Below are 19,110 nucleotides of genomic sequence, written 5' to 3'. Positions count from 1 at the left end.
GGTCGCACAGAGTCAGACACGAGTGAAGTGACTTAGCAGCAGCAGCAACTTTGTTCAAAAAGTTTCTTTTACAAGGGACAAGACCTATGCATACCTCTGGCTGATTCATTTTGATGTATGGCAGAAACTAGCACAATATTGTAAAGCAATTATTCTCCAGTTAAAACAAATAAAATTTTGTTCCAACAAATATAAACAAAAAAAGTTTCTTTTACAAATTATTGGGTGAAATGAAAATGTCACAAACTCTCAAAATCCATGCCAGCTTCACCCTAAGCCAGTGCTGGGAAGCCTCAAAGCTGTGAGTGGGCAGACAGGAAGTACGCAGGGACGTGGTCTGGGACAAACGGCGATCCTCGCTGCAGGCTGTCCTGAGACAAAGTGCAGACTCCATCCGCGGTTGGATTCTGTCTCCAAGGAGATCCAGCAAGTGTGAGAGTGGGGCAGCAGGATTTCCAGGCAGGCGTAGGAGAGGGCTGGGCCCCAAATGCTGTTGGGTCTGGAGGCAGACCCTGGCCGGCAGCAGAGAGCCAGAGACCCCACCCAAGCAGGCTGAGGGGTGCCAGGTGAGCGGTGTGTTTGTTTCTGAGGGATCGTGCCTGCGTGCTCAGTCGCTTCCGTCCTGTCCGACTCTTTTGTGTCCCCGTGGGCTGTAGCCCGCCCGGCTCCTCTGTCCAGACAAGAATACTGGAGTGGGTAGCCATGCCCTCCTCCAGGGGATCTTCCCTATCGCAAACGGATTCTTCACCAACAGAGCCACCTGGAGCGATCCGAGATGTGTAGTCCTCTTAGCAAACCAATACAGGCTGGACAGAGACATGAAAGGTGTATGGTGACAGAGAAGGGGTGCGCTTACTTATTAACCATCTGACCTTGAGAAAAAGGCTTCCAGTTTCTGCACCTCACTTTCCTCTTCATGAAGTGGGGATAATAACAATAACCATCTACATCTCAGGATTGCCATTAGTCTTAAACGAGATCACCTATGTATATCACTTGGGGCTTCCCTGTTGGCTCAGCTGACAAGGAACCCACCTGGAATGCAGGGGGCATGGGTTGGATCCCTGGGTCAGGAAGATCCCCTGGAGAAGGAAATGACAACCCACTCCAGTATTCTTGCCTGGGAAACCCTATGAACAGAGAAGCCTGTAGGGCTACAGTCCATGGGGTTGCAAAGAGTTGGACATGACTACGCAACTAAGCACATCCATATCACTTAGATGGCCAAGCAGATAGAAGCCATGTCTTAAATTTATCTTTTGTCATTATGTTACTGTTTTACTGTGGTTAGTCTTCCCTGATAGCTCAGTTGGTAAAGAATCCACCTGCAATGTGGGAGACCTGGGTTTGATCCCTGGGTTGAGAAGATCCCCTGGAGAAGGGAAAGGGTACCCTCTCCAGTATTCTGGCCTGGAGAATTCCATGAACTGTATAATCCATGGGGTCGCAAAGAGTCAGACACAATTGAATGACTTTCACTTCATACTTCGATTAGCAAATTTTTGTAAATCTGTGTCAATTTTTAGAAATTAGATATACAACATTGGAATCACTAGGTTGAAGCATAAAATAATTATTTTGGTTTTTTAATTTTTGCAATTATTTCTGTAAATAATAAGTTGAACTGATTTTTAGCCATAACTCATGGGTGTGGACAGGCTTGGTAAAATACTGAAGTACTTGCGTGGAACTAGTTAGTAAATAGCAACTGGATGAGCCTCTCCTGTGAGGTCCCTGGCCATCCTGCTCTTTCCAAGGAACGCTCAGACTTCCCCAAGGCTCAGGAGAAATTTCACAACTTTCTCAGCCTCTGTGGCCTGGGTCTGATCTGACTGGTGAGGCCCATACCAAGCCAGTCATTAATTAATTGATATGCTTTCTGACCAATGTTGCCACAACATGTATTTTCTGATAAATAGTCACCAGCATTGCTTAGTATCATTATCCAAACTCTCTGCTTATTTGTTGGCCATAAAAAACTCATTGCAATTTAATTCCCATTCCCTTGAGCATTTGTGAGTTCAACATTTGTTTACACATTCACATTGTCCATTTGCATTTTTCCTTTGTAATCTCCATGCTGGTAATTTTGTCTATTTTTCATGGAAGTTCTTAGTGTTCTTCTTAATGATGTATAGGTATTCTTTATTTTATTTTTAAAGTTTATTTTTTTGAAGTAGAGTTGATTTACAGTGTTAATTTCTGCTGTATAGCAAATTAATTCAGTTGTACACACTATACAGTAGGACCTTGTTGTTTATCCATTCTCTATACAGGTATTCTTTAATAATTCAAGTATTAACACATTTAATGTATATTTATTGTGAATGTAATTATTAGTTTGCTTATCTTTAATGTTGTTAGTTATCTTTTTTTCTGAAGTTTATTTTAAAACATCAAGACATTTAAATTCCTTCATTGCTTTGGTGTTCAGAAATCTCCCCTCTGTTAGAGTCAGAAAAAAAAAAAAAACTAGATTATGTCTTTTTAGCATCTTTCAACCTTTTGTTTTTATGTCATAAACATTAATCTCCTTAACCCTATAGCTAATCTTGGTGTCTGATGAGAACTAGGAGCTATAGTTGGTTGTTTCTGATAGGGGTCCCCCTAGTTTGGTTGACTTAGATGCCTCCTTTATTTTGTACATGATTTCTGGCTTAATTGCCTATTTTAACACTGTTTTGGAAAAAGAAAGGCTCTCCTGTGTTAATATTTAGTGCCTCTGGTTACCTGGCAAGCATGATGCCTGCAGCATCTTTCTAAACCTTTGCGAGGTCCATGCCATTGCTCTCGTGTAGGAACCAGAAAATCACAAGAATTGCTCTCAGCCCGCTGGGTCTTAGCAAAGCTGCTTGCTACTCTGGAGTAGCAACTTCACCAGAACTCTGCTTATAGCCTCTGAGTTGGGCCTGGATTGCTTTCTTAGAGAAAAATGAGGTTGGAAGATGTATTCATCACCTCTGACTCCACAGATGTTTTGCTAGGACAGGGCCTAATTGGGACTGTAGTGCTGTGCTTTCATAAAATAAGTTTAGAAAAGGAAAAAAAAAAAAAAGAGTATGAATTTTCAAGGATTTATTTCCATTGACTTCATAGGAGAAAGACCCTGGAATGGAAGAGATTCTTGGATCAAGAATGAAATTTAATTACTTCTTCAAGCTCTAATGACAGCACTTTTCTGTAATTTTAAAAATAATTTGGGTGAACTCTTCCTTTTGCTTCACTACAGAAGTGAGGCATAGAGCAAGGACGGCCCAGAGGGAAAACAAGTGTCACTTTGTTTCACTTTTGACTCATCAGTAATTCCAGCTTAAACACACTTAAGGTTAAGACATTTTTCATGGGCATCATTGCATCATTGCATGTTGCTGTTGTATCAACTCCAAACTAAGTTTTCAATTACTTACCTACTTACCTTTTGGAGAAGGAAATGGCAACCCACTCCAGCATTCCTGCCTGGAGAATTCCATGGACAGAGGTGCCTGGAGGCTACAGTCCATGGGGTTGCAAAGAGTTGGACATGACTGAGTGACTAACACACACTCTTACCTTTTAGTATATCATTTGACACTGACACTTCTACACAGTAATTTGTCTTTTTTTTTTTTTTTAAGAACACACATTAGTGCAGAAGAGATTTTATAGCAAATATCCTTAGAACTCGATTACAATACAATGTGCTATTACAATTGTTGTTTAGTCTCTAAGTGAGGCTTTCCTGGTAGCTCAGCTGGTAAAGAATCATCCTACAATGCGGGAGACCCTGGTTAGATTCCTGGTTTGGGAAGATCCCCTGGGGAAGGGATAGGCTACCCACTTCAGTATTTTGGAGGCATCCCTGGTCGCTCAGCTGGTAAAAAATCAGCCTGCAATGCAGGAGACCTGGGTTTGATCCCTGAGTTGGAAAGATTCTCTGGAGGAGGGCCTGGCAACCCTCTCCAGTATTTTTGCCTGGAGAATCCCCATGGGCAGAGGAGCCTGGAGGGCTGCAGTCCACGGGTTTGCGAAGAGTTGGACACGACTGAGCGACTAAGCCCAGCACAGGACAGTCACTCAGTCGTGTCCAACTCTTTGCAACCCCGTGGACCATAGCCCTCCAGGCTCCTCTGCCCATGGGTTTACCAGACACGATTACTAGAGTGGATTGCCATTTCCTTCTCCAGGATATCTTCCCAACCCAGGGATCAAGCCCATGTTTCCTGCATTAGCAGGTGGATTCTTTACCACTGAGCTGCCTGGGAAGCCCAACTGTTATAATGAAAGTGAAAGTTAGTAGCTCAGACATGCCTGACTCTTTGCCATCCCATGGATTGTAGCCCACCAGGCTCCTCTGTCCATGGGATTTCCCAGGCAAGAATACTGGAGTGGGTTGCCATTTCCTTCTCCAGGGGATCTTCCCAACCCAGGGATTGAACCCAGGTCTCCTGCATTGCAGGCAGATTCTTTCTAGTTGAGCCACCAGGGAAATCCTATTATAATAGTGTCATATTATAAGATTCTACTTTATAAGTAATTAGTGTACATGATTGAAGAAGATCTAGCATTCTTAGTGCAGAGAACTTACAACAAGAAGTGCATTTCATAGTTTCTTTTGTGGGAGAAGAATTCATCAGATCACAGCTTGTCTCACTGGCAACTTAATCCCTGCAGTGTGCATGTGAAATTGCAGAAAAATAGAGACCCAAAATTTAAATTTCAAACTTTATTTTAGGATTGATTAAGTTATGTTATGCTGTCAATGTGTCAGAGGGATTTTTGGAGTATGTTTTTTGTTAGACTATCATTTTTAAAGAAACTTTAACAAATAGCTTTTAGAACTAATACATAAATCTGTCAGTGTTTTCCAAAGTGCTATAGAGTTTCAAAGAGAAAACCTTTGTTCTTTACCTTGCCCAATATAGCAATGAAACTAGGGCGAACTTGTTTCGTGTAGGATTCCGAAGCCCCACTGTCACGTCACGAAGGCTTAAGAGCCCTTAATTTACATTATCAGAAAAAAAAATTATAGAATTAAATATCTTTGAACCAGCAAGACTGTTCGTTACAGGAAGTTATTTTGATCAGGCTGTTGGTTTCTGAAGTCTCTTGGCAACAATACAAAAATAGCTTTCCCTTGTTAATAAAGAACAATCTGCAAAAACAAATTAGAAATGTGTTAAGGACAAAATAAACAGACATTTTATTTTTTAAACTTGGGGGCCTCTGCATTTCGCAGACTTCTGGAATCTGGGGCGCTCCACCCAATTGCTACACATTTTATTGCTCTGTTATAGGTTTGGCACGAGACGAATAATTTTCCAACTGTTGGAACAATGTGGATTCACATTTTTCCAGAAGGGGAAAAAAAGCTCTATCTTACATATTAAATTCCAAATAGAGAAACAGTGTCTGTATCACTCTTCCCATTTTATGATGGAATTTGAGAACTAAGGGAAAAATTAGACATAAGAAAATGGTATATCTAAGTGTAGTTGAAACCTACATCTGGGGAAAGGATTTTTAAATCAGTGGAGAAAAGTCAATTCACAGAGCTAAGCTCCCATGTTGTGAAATCGTACTTATAACAGTCACTTGAGGCCAGTCACCTGGGATTTGTCGAAATAACTCCTGTCTAGTTCTTACTGTTACATATTATACACGCACTGCTGGCTGCCAAAGAGAGCTTGGTCTAACCTGGGCCAAGAAATCGTTTTTTGAATACTTGCTTAGTCTAATTGTTCCTCTTAGGTGATCAGAAATTAATACTGACTTAGCTGCCATTGCAACTGACACACCAGTTTGGGTGGGGTGGAGAGAGGCTTATGTTTTTGCTTTTTATCTTAGAAAGGATGAAATCAAAAATTTTCATATTTATACAGAAGGATGATGTAAAAAATGTGCAGTGGAAGGTGATCATTCCATATTCCACTCCCCCTACTTTATGAAGCGGACAGAAAGAGATATCCAGAGCTGTTCACAGACTTGTATGAACAAATTCACGCAGTTGGAATTAAACCCTGGCTTAGGCACCACAGGTAAAGTGGTTCCTGTTTTGCCCTCCTGAGCTGAAGCGTGACGATGGAGTGAAATAAAGGAAGTGGGAGGCGGAGAGGTTGGGTGTCTGGTTTAGGTTTACCAGGTGAGAGGGTAGCAGCGTTGCATCGAGATGACAAAGCGTGCAGGTGTCTGCTTCTGTGAGGCTCATTTCCTAAGCATTTTGCTCGGCTCTTATTTCTTCCGCTCAGATGTGAGTGGTTGCACACTTTTTTATTGCAGCCGTGTTCACACCCATGCTTGCTGGCATGTCAGCCTAGGAAACTGTTCTCGCCGGCTTGTCCTGCCGGCTTCCTGAGAGGGCTGCACACCTGCGGTCCCGGGCTCCTTTGTCCTCCCGTCCCCTCCCTGACCCCCACCGGCCCTGGGACTGAGTTTTGCCCCCGTCTGGTCTGTCTCTGACCCTTCTCTTGGTCCCCAGCCTCCGTGACCTTCAGAGTGAAGCTTCCGGAGAGTCTGGTGGCCTTCTGGGACCAGGAGTGCCGTGGCAGCTCTGGGATGCAGGTGGCAGGTTGCAGGGTGAAGAAGCCACTCACGGTACCGGCTTCTCGGGGAGCTTGGTGACTTCTGTCCCCGGAAAGGCAAGCAAAGCTGATACCACAGCGCTGAAAACTTGAGCATCCCAGGAGACCATCTGGGGCCACCCTTGGCTTTCAGGGGAGTGAGGTATCTTTACCCGCAAGGGGCAGCTGAGGTCTTGAGAGGTTAAGTGATCCACTCCGAATCTCACAGCTAATGAATGGTGGCCTTGTGTGTGCAAGTGTGCGAGTGTGTGTGTGTGTGTATCTGTGTGTGTGAGTATCTGTATGTGTGAGTGTGTGTGTATCTGTGTGTGTGTGTGTGTATCTGTATGTGTGTGTATCTCTGTGTGTGTGAATGTGTTTGTATATGTGAGTGTGTGTATGAAAGTGTGTGTGAATGTGTTTGTGTCTGTGTGTGAGTGTGTCTCTGTGTGTGTGTGAATGTGTTTGTGAGTGTGTGTGTGTGTGAATGTGTTTATGTCTGTGTGTGTGTCTGTGTGTGACTGTGTGTGTGTGAGAATGTGTTTGTGTATATGAGTGTGTGTGTGTCTGTGTATCTGTGTATGTGAGTGTGTGTGCTTGTGTGTGTGTGAATGTGCATATGTCTGTGTGTGTGTGAGTGTGTGTGAGAGAGAGAGAAACTAGAACATTGGCAGCTTTCTTCTAGAGTCGCCTTTTTATCCCATTTGGAGAATTTTTTAAAATACAGAAAAGTACAAAGAATAATATAACAATGATACACTCATCACTCATGTGTAAAACTGTTAAACATTTTGCAATACTCTTGTGTCTTTTTTCTATCTATAGTCTTTAAAAGTCACACAGGAAAAGTATGTGTTTGTGATTTTAGGGGAAACAAAGAGGCAAAAATAGAAAAAAAAGAATGAACACGTTAAGCCTCTTTAAAAAGGTAGAAAAGAGACTATATAGCGGTAACACCAATGCCCAGCCTTGCCCAGCCCCGGCCACCGCCTCGCTCCCTTCCTTTCCCGTTCAAAAACTAAACAACAAGCAGCTTCAGTCTGGTGAGAGTTCTTTCAGTGTTACCTACATATCCACAGCCCTAAACAGAACACAGTATTGTTCATTGAATGCTTCCCTGTCATATTTTATAGGTCATCGGGAACCTTGATTTCTTTATTAATAGCATTTTGCTGAGATGAAACACACATACGTTTAGCTCATTACTTTTAACCATCGTGCAGTGATACACTGTGTGCCCATAACGTGTTTTATCCCGATGGTCACTTCTGAATGTCTGGGCTCCTGACTTGTGATTTGGGCTCTATTATTTCTACTCGAAACCATCCCACAGTAAACGTGCCTGGAGATGCCTCCCTGTGCACGTTTGAGGGTTTCCCTGGAGATGAAATTGCACAGGTTCCTTGATCGGGCACTTTCCCACCTTGTCCATATCGCTAAACTGCTGTCCAAAGTGTCTGCAAGAGATAGACGCCTGCCAACATGAACGGGGTTTCTTTTTCCCTAAATTCTTCCCAACAGTCAATGGTCTTAGCCTTTTTAACTTTTATTTAGAGAATGAATTCTTTTTATTGTGCAAGCAAGAGGAAAGAGACTAGGTGAGTGCTCAGAACACTTCAGCATCTGCTAATCCCAGACTCGCCAGCCACCTGGGATTAGCAGACTATTATGGAGAGGACGGGTAAGTGTCAGGGCCCTACTGTATAGCACAGGGAACTAGATTCAGAATCCTATAATAAACCACAATGGGAAAAAATATGAAAAAGAATATATAGATACATACATATAACTGAATCACTTTGCTGTATGCCAGAAACTAACACAACGTTTTAAATCAATTAGCTTTCAATTGTATACTATACTTCAATAAAATAAGCTCTACAAAGACCACTTCCATGTATGTGGAAATGTAATTATGATAAAATCATAGGAGATAGTGGGCTTCCCAGGTGACGCTAGTGGTAAAGAACCCACCTGCCAATGCAGGAGACATAGAGACTTGAGTTCAACCCTGGGTCAGGAGAATCTGCTGGAGGAGGGCATGGCAGCCCACTCCAGTGTTCTTGCCTGGAGAATCCCATGGACAGAGGAGCCTGGCGGGCTACAGTCCATGGGGTCACACAGAGTCAGACCCGACTGAGGTGACTTATCACACACGTACTACCAAAACTGTAAGTGAAAGCAGAGAGCCTGGAAAGTTGTGAAAAAGACCACGTTTGCCATTTTTGTACATTTCGGGGGCACAGTGTTGACTTAGCTGCTGTATGTTAGAGATAGTGATACACGCAGATTCACTTTGGGCAAAGGAGCATTTGACAGTTGAAAGTCTGCGTATCCATATTTGAGTGCTTTCTCACAAATCAACTGCTTGATCATACAGTAGAAAAACCAAAACCTAGGAAGTTTATTGACTTATCCAAGATCTCATAGAAAGATTTCTAGTAGAAGAATGTAAGTTTGAAAAGACCGAACAACTGGCTGAGAAATATTGAAATAAAAGCAAACGGTGCTGGGGCTTCCCTGGTGGTCCAGTGGTTAAGAATCAGCCTTCCAATGCAGGGGACATGGGTTTGCTCCTTGGTTAGGGAACTAAGCTCCCACATATGGCTGGGCAGCTAAGCCTGCGTGCCTCATTTAGAAAACCCCATGCACTGTGACTAGAGAAGCCTGCATGCCTCAATGAAGACCCAGAATAGCCAAAAAAATAAAAATAAAGTAAATGATGCTTATGGGGCCCACGAGGTCTCCTCATGATTCTATGCACAATATACGCCTCTCAGCAACTCCCATTTCTGCAATGATGTACCCCCAGCACCAAGGGCAGAGCCTGGATTATAGAAGGTGCTCAATATCTATAATATTAGCTGAATTAATAAATAAGGTAAAAGAGGGAGCATATCAAAATCCCTGTGGTGTGTATTTGTATACATATATGAATTTGTATTTGTATATGTATTTGAAACCTGTCCCCAGAAGATTCTGTCTCCCAGAGAATCACAAATCTATCCTCTTCCTCCGGTCTATCCCCTTCGTTGCCTCTCTGACCCCTACATGAGAAACTTAATTGTAGACTGACCCAAATAAAGGGGGAGGTTGAATCAAACGAATGGTACTGGATGAATGGACGTGATGGAAAATTGTATGCAATAAAAACAGGGAACATGAGATATAAACATCATTAGGGTTGTGGGTAGATAAGCAATTTAAATCTTGTGACAAATATCATCAGTAACATATACACTATACTATGGGACAAATTATAGTAGTGTTAGTATACATTGCTATAAAAGTGTAAGAACAAAGTCTTTTTAATAACTTGCAACAGGAGGGAACCTAAAACATGAAGCAAAAATTAGTCCAAGAGTTAACTGCAGAAAATTAAAAAGAGATCATTTTGATAGCAATAAATGATTAACTTTATTGATTAAAGGAAAGGGTTTTTAGATGAAGCATTAAGGCTTAAGGGCCTTTTTTCTTGGGTTTTGGAACGCTTGCTGACTTACATTTGGAGGGGCAATCTGGCGTTAAAAGTAGTTATTTCATGAGCTTTAGGAGAATAGGTTTATGTTGAAAGCAAAAAACATCCAAGTGAGAAGGGCAGGACATCCCACTCCAGTATTCTTGCCTGGACAATCCATGGACAGAGGAGGCTGGTGGGCTGCAGTCCATGGGGTCACAAAGAATAGGACATGGCTAAAGTGACTTAGCACCCATATCAAATTAACAAGAAATAAATTAAGAAAGAGACCTCAAGAAAAGAGGTGTGGTGCGTGGTTTGAGAACCGGATAGCATTCCGCTAATGCCTCTGGTTCTTAATCCTAAAACAAGACAACCTCCTTTCCAACATCCTGTAATTCCTCTGGCCGTGATTCACTCGGATGGTGTCAGAGAGCAAGCGTGTGCACCACTGCTCTCCATCAGAAGTCAAGCTCTCGGAGAGGGAAGGAAGAACGTTCCCACATTTGGGGGGAACACATTGAGCTCGAGATGGCACAGCGCTGCTCTCCCAGAGGAGCCGTGAGGCTGCTGCAGCTCGTGGTTATTACTCATCTGAAGGCCAACGCCTCTACCCCACAGGGTCCCCTTGTGCCCGGCCGGAGGCTCCTTCCATTATAGAGCGCTTCTGTGTCACATTAAAAGCCTTTACCAAGGATTTTATAATCCTTATTTACTGCTCTGCATAGCAACCTTATTGCACACTTTAGCCCTGCCCTTTAGACTTTAGGGAACAGCTGCCGGGCACACCCAGTACCAGCCTTCCAAAGGCTCCTCTCGAAATCCTTTGAGAGTTTCTGACTTAAAGTTAAAATTTAGGAGTTGTCATGGTCAGAAAAGAGGATATCTAATTTAGCCGCCTTTGGACTTTGAGGGTTATGAGCGGAGCAGATTAGCAAGGGGAAAAAAAAATTCTTTAAAGTTCAAGGTCTTGTCTTTGGCTCTGGAAATTTCTCTGTGTTCTAAAGTGGATAAGAAGATATTAAATGTAAAGAAAAACACACAGGCACAGAAGGAGTCACTGACATTTATTTTTCAAGCTACGTGTTGAATTCAATATAGGAAGGAGCCAGGAACAGAATATTTTACACTGAAGTTACAAACAGAAACACCCAATGCAGTTTCTGCCTTGTAAACCTAAGGGTTTTTTTTAGCATTTGCCACATATACCATGTTTATTGCATGAAATTTATTAAAAATAGCACCTGTTTGTTGCTTGATGTGGAAGGAATTCAGTAAAGTGAACATCTTAGTTGTGGTTAAAAATTTATTTCGGGCCAGACTGGGAAGGAAATTTATTAGGTGAATTTAAAATTTTGCTGATTTTAAATTCATGCATTAAAGAAGAAAATGATGCTCAGCACACCTGAGGAAGAGTCTATGTAATGGAATTCTTGGAGGACTGGTACACCCCTGAGTCATTTTAAGCCAGACTGGATGCAACGTTCACGAGCATTCCTTGGGGAATTTCCTGCAACTGACAATGACTAGGACGCTCAAGGAGAATTCCCTTCTCCTTCTGGGGTTGTTTCTCTTTCTCTCTGCCCTGACTTGTCACTCTTTTGATTGAAAAAGAATGTGATGTGTTCTGAGTCTTTTTTTTTTTTTTTTTAAGTGCCTATTTATGAAATGTGTACCTCAGTTACACAGGAAAATAGAATTCATTTTAAAAAAAAAGCAAAAGCAGAGAAGACTATGAAGTTGCTATTTAAAAATAAATTTTCAAGATAATGTGCTAATTGTCAGTGGATTTGAAGAATTTTATCGGGAATATTCCACTGTGTTTGAATAAGGAAGCAGACCGAAACCTGCTATTACTCCTCATTTCCCGAATCCAAAGTGAAAGGAGTCGCAGAGGAAATTAAAATCCCACGCAAGTGACTTAATAAGCCTAGAAGAATAATTCGATTCTTTTTCACCCATTAGTCATTTTCACTTCATTGAATAACTACTGGTAGTGTAAAACCAGAACAGTGTGTTCACTTTTTTTCCCACTGATAACAGTATGGAACCTTGAAATTCGAAGTGTTAGGTACTAGCCAAGTAGTTTAAGAGTGGTCAAACCTGGTTAAACATTGCCTAAATAATTGTCTGCAGGGTGAACGCAGTTGCTGCCACTCAGGGGATGCTCCTTTAAACTCTGGTGAATATATATTTTTAATTTAAGAAACCACAGCTGGCTTACGTGCGCTGTAATGATAGTAATACTATTCTCCCAAGAGATAACAGCATTCCTATAGAGTCTAAGCAGAAATGACACATTTATAGCATATATTTACAGGCTTCCAGACACAGTAGTTCCCCATCAGCGCAGTCAGAACTATGAACAGAGCTGGAGAAGTGAGAACACTCCATCCCCTACCCTCTCCCCCCACAAAAAACTCATCTTACCTTGTCAGGAAGACAGTGCCTTTAGCTTCAGTAAATTTCAGGGCTGTAATTTAAAAAGAAAAAAAGAAAGGAAAAAAAGAGAAGGGGGAAAACAGCCAGGCAACTTGCATTCAAAATGTTTAGGGTTTCAGTAGGGCACACTGCTTTTCAATCTTTGCAGACATCTGTGCGTGTGTGATCAGTTGTTTCCGGCTCTGTGACCCTGTGGACTGTAGCCCGCCAGGCTCCTCTGTCCATGAGATTCTCCAGGCAAGGATACTGGAGCGATTTGCCATCTCCTCCTCCAGGGGATCTTCCTGACACAGGGATCGAACCCCCATCTCCTGTGACCCCTGCAACTCCTGCATTGGCCAGTGAATTCTTTACCACTTCAGCCACCTGGGAAGCAAAGATTTCTGCTGAAACACCGTGCAATCTTCCCTTCATGCCTGGTGAGAGCTCCCACTCTTGCTTGTCTCTCTCTCCTGTCTTTCTGCAGCACAGAGCCTTCCCGCTCTGACCCTGCGCAGTGTGTTAGTGGAAGGGGCCGTGTTCTTTCACGAGGAGCAGGAGGTGGATCTTGGAAGGGGGTGCGCGCTCCCTGCTGCCCTTGTGATCATGCACCCTCTCGCTAATGGGTTGAGATACATTTTGGCTGTGGGTTGTGTCGGTGTCGTCGCCATCGCTGTTGGCATTTGACCCGTTTGAGCACGGAAAATATTTTCCCCCAAGGTCTCCAAAAATAATGTTAGAGAATTGTTTTTCTGCTGGTGATGCGGCCGTTTGGATTCCTGCATGAGTTGCACTGAGACTCTAAGTGCAGAAAGGGAGGCGCTGATGTGCTGAGACCTTTGGTCTCTTCCTGCTCTCCAGCTTTGGGAGTTCATCAAAATCAAGTCAGTTTCAGGAAGGTCTTTGCCCAGAGAGGCATGTCTGTCCACGCTGCTCCCCGGGCCCTGAAACCCTCACCAGGCCAGGGAGGTGACGCATTAGCTGCTGCTGTTTCCTTCCAAAATCAGTTGGCTTTTATTTTTGTCCCTGTGTTTCTGGTTCCTGTTTTGTATCTAGGCTATAAATTAAGAGTTGACATTACCAAACAGAATTTTCTACACTATCTTTCCATTGAAATACGTGTGTGTGATTTTCACTTTGATGGTGGTCATTGCTGAAAGCTAGTTACTTTGTGCTTTATTGTCAGAATAGAGTGAGCCAAACCATATTCTTAATAAAATGCAGTTTTACTTGTTGTACTGTGAGGGCGGTTAGGACGTCCGTTTCTAATGCGTTGCTGCAGACGATGGTATTACTGGACTCCGTCATCCCTACCTCTCTCTTCACCTGGCCAACTCGGACTTCTCCCGAAGGTCTTGGTGTTCCTGCCACTTCCTCAGTGATCCTTCCTGAACCTCTCCCTTCCCCCAGGACCGGCTTCCACTGATCAGTGCTCCCGTACCCTCTTACTTTCTCAACAGACTAGCTTTTGGAGTCTTTCTTGCTGACCAGTCTTTTTATTCCTCAGGGTAAGGAGTGTCTTTGTCCTGTTGCAGTTGGAACCCTAACACCCAGCAGCGGCGGAGTGTCTGTGGGAGGAATGACTGTCAGCCACACCCTGATCCAGGTCCATTATCATTCATCCACAGACAATTCCATGCTGACAGGCTCCGACTTCCCAGTCAGACTGTCTCCCAGTGCCGCTGTACCTAACACCTTTTATTCACAGAGGAATGACTCAGCAGAAATATAATGTAGACCAGAAAGAGGAATTTAAAAGTTAAGAGACTCCTGGCTTGGTGCAATGATTCATTTAGACCTTGCTGAGGACTGAGGGTTTTGCAGGGTTTATAGAATTGCTTAAGACTTTCCTCGTTTGTAAAGAGCTCAGAGGTCTTCCCTGGTGGCGCAGTGGTAAAGAATCTGCCTGCCAATGCAGGAGACACGAGTTCAAGCCCCTGGTTGGGAAGATGCCCTGGAGAAGGAAATGGCAACCCACTCCAGTATTCTTGCTGGAGAATTGCATAGACAGAGGAGCCTGGCGGGCTCCAAGTCCATAGGGTTGTGAAGCGTTGGACATGACTGAGCACCATGCCACACAAAGAGCTCAGAGCCTGGCTCAGAGGAAAGGGAGCAAAAATCATTTAAAACATTGAAACAAGTGGAGTTAGAGAGATATTCTAAGATGACCATGGCAGCATCTTCCTTAGGCATGGAAGGTTCCAGAACTGTCCTAAAGAGTAAGTTGGCCCCGGAGTAAGGAAAAACCATACAGTTACAACAGCGTTTTGGGAACTATGACCCATGAGGCAAATCTGGCCCCATTACCTGTATTCCTGTGGCCTGGAAGCTAAAGAAAAAAAATTTTTTTTTCCTGTATATAAATGGAACAGAAAAAAAAGAAAATAATATTTCATGACATATATAAACTATATGATATTTAAACTCAGCAGCCACAGAGTTTTACTGGGACGTAGCCATGTCCATTCATTTGTGTTCAATGGCAGGGCAGTTATGACAGAAATTGTATAGTTCAAAAGCTAAAATTATTCACTATTTGCCCCTTGACAGAGGGGAAAAAAAAAAGCTTTCTGGCCCCTAAGTTAGTAGAAACAGCATCTGTAAAGCTCTCTCTGCAATCTATTCAGTTTGATTTCAATGTAAGGGGTGTGTGTGTGTGTTGGTGGGGGAGTGGGGGGCGGGGTAGAAGGGTGTGCATGTGTGGAAGGGGCCAAGAAATATCAGGAAATGAGATTGTGTAGATGTTGAAAACCGGGATGAAGACTGGGCCTCTTCTGATGTTGGTGGAAATCTCGTGGAGAGGTTTAAACAAGAGAGTAACCAGCTCAGACTTGTGTATTTTGGAACTGGTCTCTCAGTAATACGTGTCTGTGTGGGGTGGCCTGGTGGGTAGAGACTGTGAGATTTCACTTGATCATTAATCTTATCCTTGTCATTAAATGTATCCCCCTTTTTTATGTCTCCACCCAAACTATTTTCAACCTATATAACACTTGCTTCCCCCCGCCCACCATGCTTTCAAGAAATCCCTTTGAAACCATTATCCCAGTCATGAAATTTAATTTACTTGTGTTGGGAGAACCTATAGACATATCTAGGGACTTTGAGTGTTTTCAATGGGGAAAATGCTACACTTAAGTTACCACACAGTTGTGATTCACAACGTTTTTGTTTGTTTCTAGAGCAATTTGCCAAGAGTGTCCTTGGCCCCTTGTCCTGGAAAAAATGTCTCGCCATCTTCCCTCAAGCATTCTTTGGACTTCAAAGAAGACTATGAGTAGCTGGCAGGAGGACTAGGCCCCAGATGGAAATGTTATCAGCACCCATGTGTTCATACCTCTGGAAATGTTCACATTTTAAAATTGCAGAGTTAGCATGCTCTGGTCACCTGTAGGGGCCCTCTTTGAGGTATATAGTTTAACTATTAATTCTGTACTTCAAAGAACATGCAGTTCACGAATGCAGCTGCAGGGCATTTAAAATATTATTCCCACCACTGTGGTCACCTCTAGTTTTGTCTTTTAAATAACAAAAATCAAATGTAAAACTGTAGTTGTGAGTAGCTAGGGCAGTAGAATTTCTAGAATAGAAGGCCATCTAAGTTGCCTTTCTTTTAGAGACAGCCTTCCTCTGGCTTTTAAATGATATTTGTAAGGTTTGACTTTGCTGTCATTTGGGGAAGTGTTCATGTTTATGAGGAAAAGACGATATATAACTATCAGTATCTTTGATGGATAGAAAACGTGCAAGAAGGTATACTATAGTTTCACCTTAACATGTGAGTTTCACTGGTGGGAAGAAATAAAAGGTAAAGCTTTTAAATATCCTTTGTGTTGTTTTTGCTAATAATTTTCTCTCCATTTATATTTTCCCAAAATGACAGTTATTAAAGACAGAGCAACAATTTAAAAAATATTGAAAATTATATTTAAGAAAAGTCATATATATTATTAAAGTTATATGAAAACATTCTGTAAGTTATGTGAGCTTCACAGTGAGCCTGAGGCACATGGACTGAGGGTTGTGGAGGGAATGGATTCCTAGAGAAAAAAAAAATCCAATGCAGTTAGTGGAAGATTCGCTGGATATTCACTAGAGCACAGACTCAGGTGACTTTTGGCAACTTCTGGTTCAGGTAGCAAAGAATGAAGCTGAATGCAAAGGGTGAGGTTGATGGAATCACGACGTTTTCCTTACAGAAAGTTAGTACTTGGTGTTTCACTGGCTGGCTTTCTGCTTACTGAGTGGGACTCAGAAGAAAACACGCCGGGGGTGGTGAGAAGAGCTGTGAGGTCAAGGCAGTGGGTGGCCGTGGCTGCTCGTTTGGAGGACAGCCGAGAACTAAGCTGCACGCTCACGTGGGTCAACGCTGGTTTGACGCTCTACTGCCGCCATCTTGAAATTCTTCACAAGCTTTGAACAAGAGGCTCTGCGTTTCCACTTCGCACTCGGCCCTGTAAATTATGCAGCAGGTTTCGGTGAAGGGCTGCAGCTTTATCTGGAGCTGGAAGAGCAGAGGTCAGCCTCAGGAAGGAGACCTGAATGAGGGTCACTGTCGTCGCAACCTCATGTGGGAGCATTGACTGCCAACGGAAAGAGCTTAAAAGGGTTTCACCATTGCAGCCGGGCATCTTCAGTAACAGCCAGGGGAGAAATGTTGACCTCAGTGAGGGGACTGTAAGGTGAGAACTTCATGGGGGGAGGTTTCCTCAAGGGACTCACAAATGCCTTCAAGGCAAACACGCTTTGAGATGCCCCAGAGGCAGCTCGGTGGAGACAAGGGTGGGGCAAGAAGAGAAGAACCTGCTGAAACGCAGAAGCCAGCCCCTTCTTGTGTCTAACGGGATCCTGCCCTTCGTGCTCAGCAAAGAAGGTCGTAGGTCTGTTCTCATAAAGCACGGTAGCAGTTTTACAGACGTTAGCTTTCTGGGTCTTATTTTTGAAACAGTAAACATTGAAGTTAAAAAGCTCTCAAATATAAAATTTTATTAACACCATAAAAAGCTTAATATTAGAAACAAACTTTATGAAGATAGAGCCTTCCAGAAATGCCCTGTAGGGTGGTCAGTGGCATTTGGTAGGGAAGGAAAACCACCATGCTTGAGACTCCAGTGAGAGCGGATCTCTGCCTTTGGTGATAATTGAATCTCAGTTGTGGTAGCTTATTCTAGGAGGGTCATACCTGTGTAGTTACAGAGAGGAAATTAAATGTACTAACCAGAGAGTCACTCAGAGTACGTTAAGGTCATGACAGAAACTAATAAGGGAATTCCCAGTCTAAGCTTCTCTCCCTTCCATAGGCTCGGAGGAACATCTGAGGGAAGAGGTTCAGAAGACACCCCGGGGTGAGCTGGTGATGGAAGTCAGCCTTAGCTCTCTATTTCCTTGTTTGCATTAGCTTGGGTTACACACCGAGACTTTTTTGAATGCCCTTTTTGGTAAGTGCACTTCCTTTGTTTTTCTTACAAGTTCCCTGGTAAGAGAACTTCTGTAATCTGTAATCACCTATTTTATTTCTATTTTATGTGATTTCACAGTGAAAGACAAACTTATCCCTTATCTCATAATTACCTATCTTGTCCGGTTGAACAATACTTTCTTTGTGTCACAAAACCTTCTTCTAAGAATTTGGTAAAACTGGTTGTGCAGGTTCCCCACTGAGCAGAAACCAAAAGGGAACTCACAGTTGGAATCTCAAGTATTTATTTTCATATATGAGTGGGTAAACACTACCTATGCAACCAGAAAACCTTTTTTTTTAACATTCACAGGGAGCATGAAATTGATGTCTGAGAATAAAACATAAGTACCTCGGGTATTTCAGTCAAGACAGAGAAGTGCAGAGTTGAGACTCTCAGGACAGACTCTGGGAGACCCACGTTACTGCACCTTTATTATCACCTGCATTTTCATGGCAACCTTGGGATCTGCCTGTGGCCAGCAGAGCTTGAGGTTTTGACTCTATTTCACTAAAGTGAAAATTCAAATGACTCCTTCAAAAATGAGTGTGTGGATATCATTCAATTCATTTATTGAGTAAATACTGAAATGACATAGTTTACTTTTTTAATGACCCAAGTGAATATGCAATTTCATTCCATTTTGTGTTCACTGATGTCAGTGAAATTGAGAAATGCACCCCATGTTATAATAATAGTCCATCTTTAAAATGATAGTTTTTATTTGTTAAAAAAAAAAAAAAAACAGGTAGAAGTTTAAAGTAAAATCCTTCAGCTTCTTTTAATGTAAAAGTAGTATTTGATCACCATCCTGAAATGATGTAATTTACCCCCTAAGCCTCTTCCAAGTAAACAATCCCCCCAGGATATCAGTTTTCTGTAGCAACACACTTAGGAAAAATAACATAGTTCATAAGCCAAGAATAAAATTCTAGTGCCCAAATATTTGCATAGGTAAACATTTTCAAATTCATGTTCTACATTCTAAACCTCTTGGTGTTTATAAAGGCTTTTGCCATTATTAGCCTTCAAGTTTTTGTTGGACAGATGTGTAAAACCAATAATTACAAGTAGGGTATAAAGAGAGAAAAACAAAGAGAATTTCACTCATTATTAGCACTTAAAATTATGCTTTGCTCTTGAGATGAAATGATTAAAACACCAAAGACCCTGGGCAAAAGTAATTTGAATTTGACCTGTTTTCAGATCCATATCTGGAGTTTGTCAGGATCATTTC

This window comes from Dama dama, chromosome 30 (genome assembly GCF_033118175.1).
Source record: "Dama dama isolate Ldn47 chromosome 30, ASM3311817v1, whole genome shotgun sequence".
In the NCBI taxonomy this organism is placed as follows: domain Eukaryota; kingdom Metazoa; phylum Chordata; class Mammalia; order Artiodactyla; family Cervidae; genus Dama; species Dama dama.
This window is presented reverse-complemented; position numbering follows the sequence as displayed.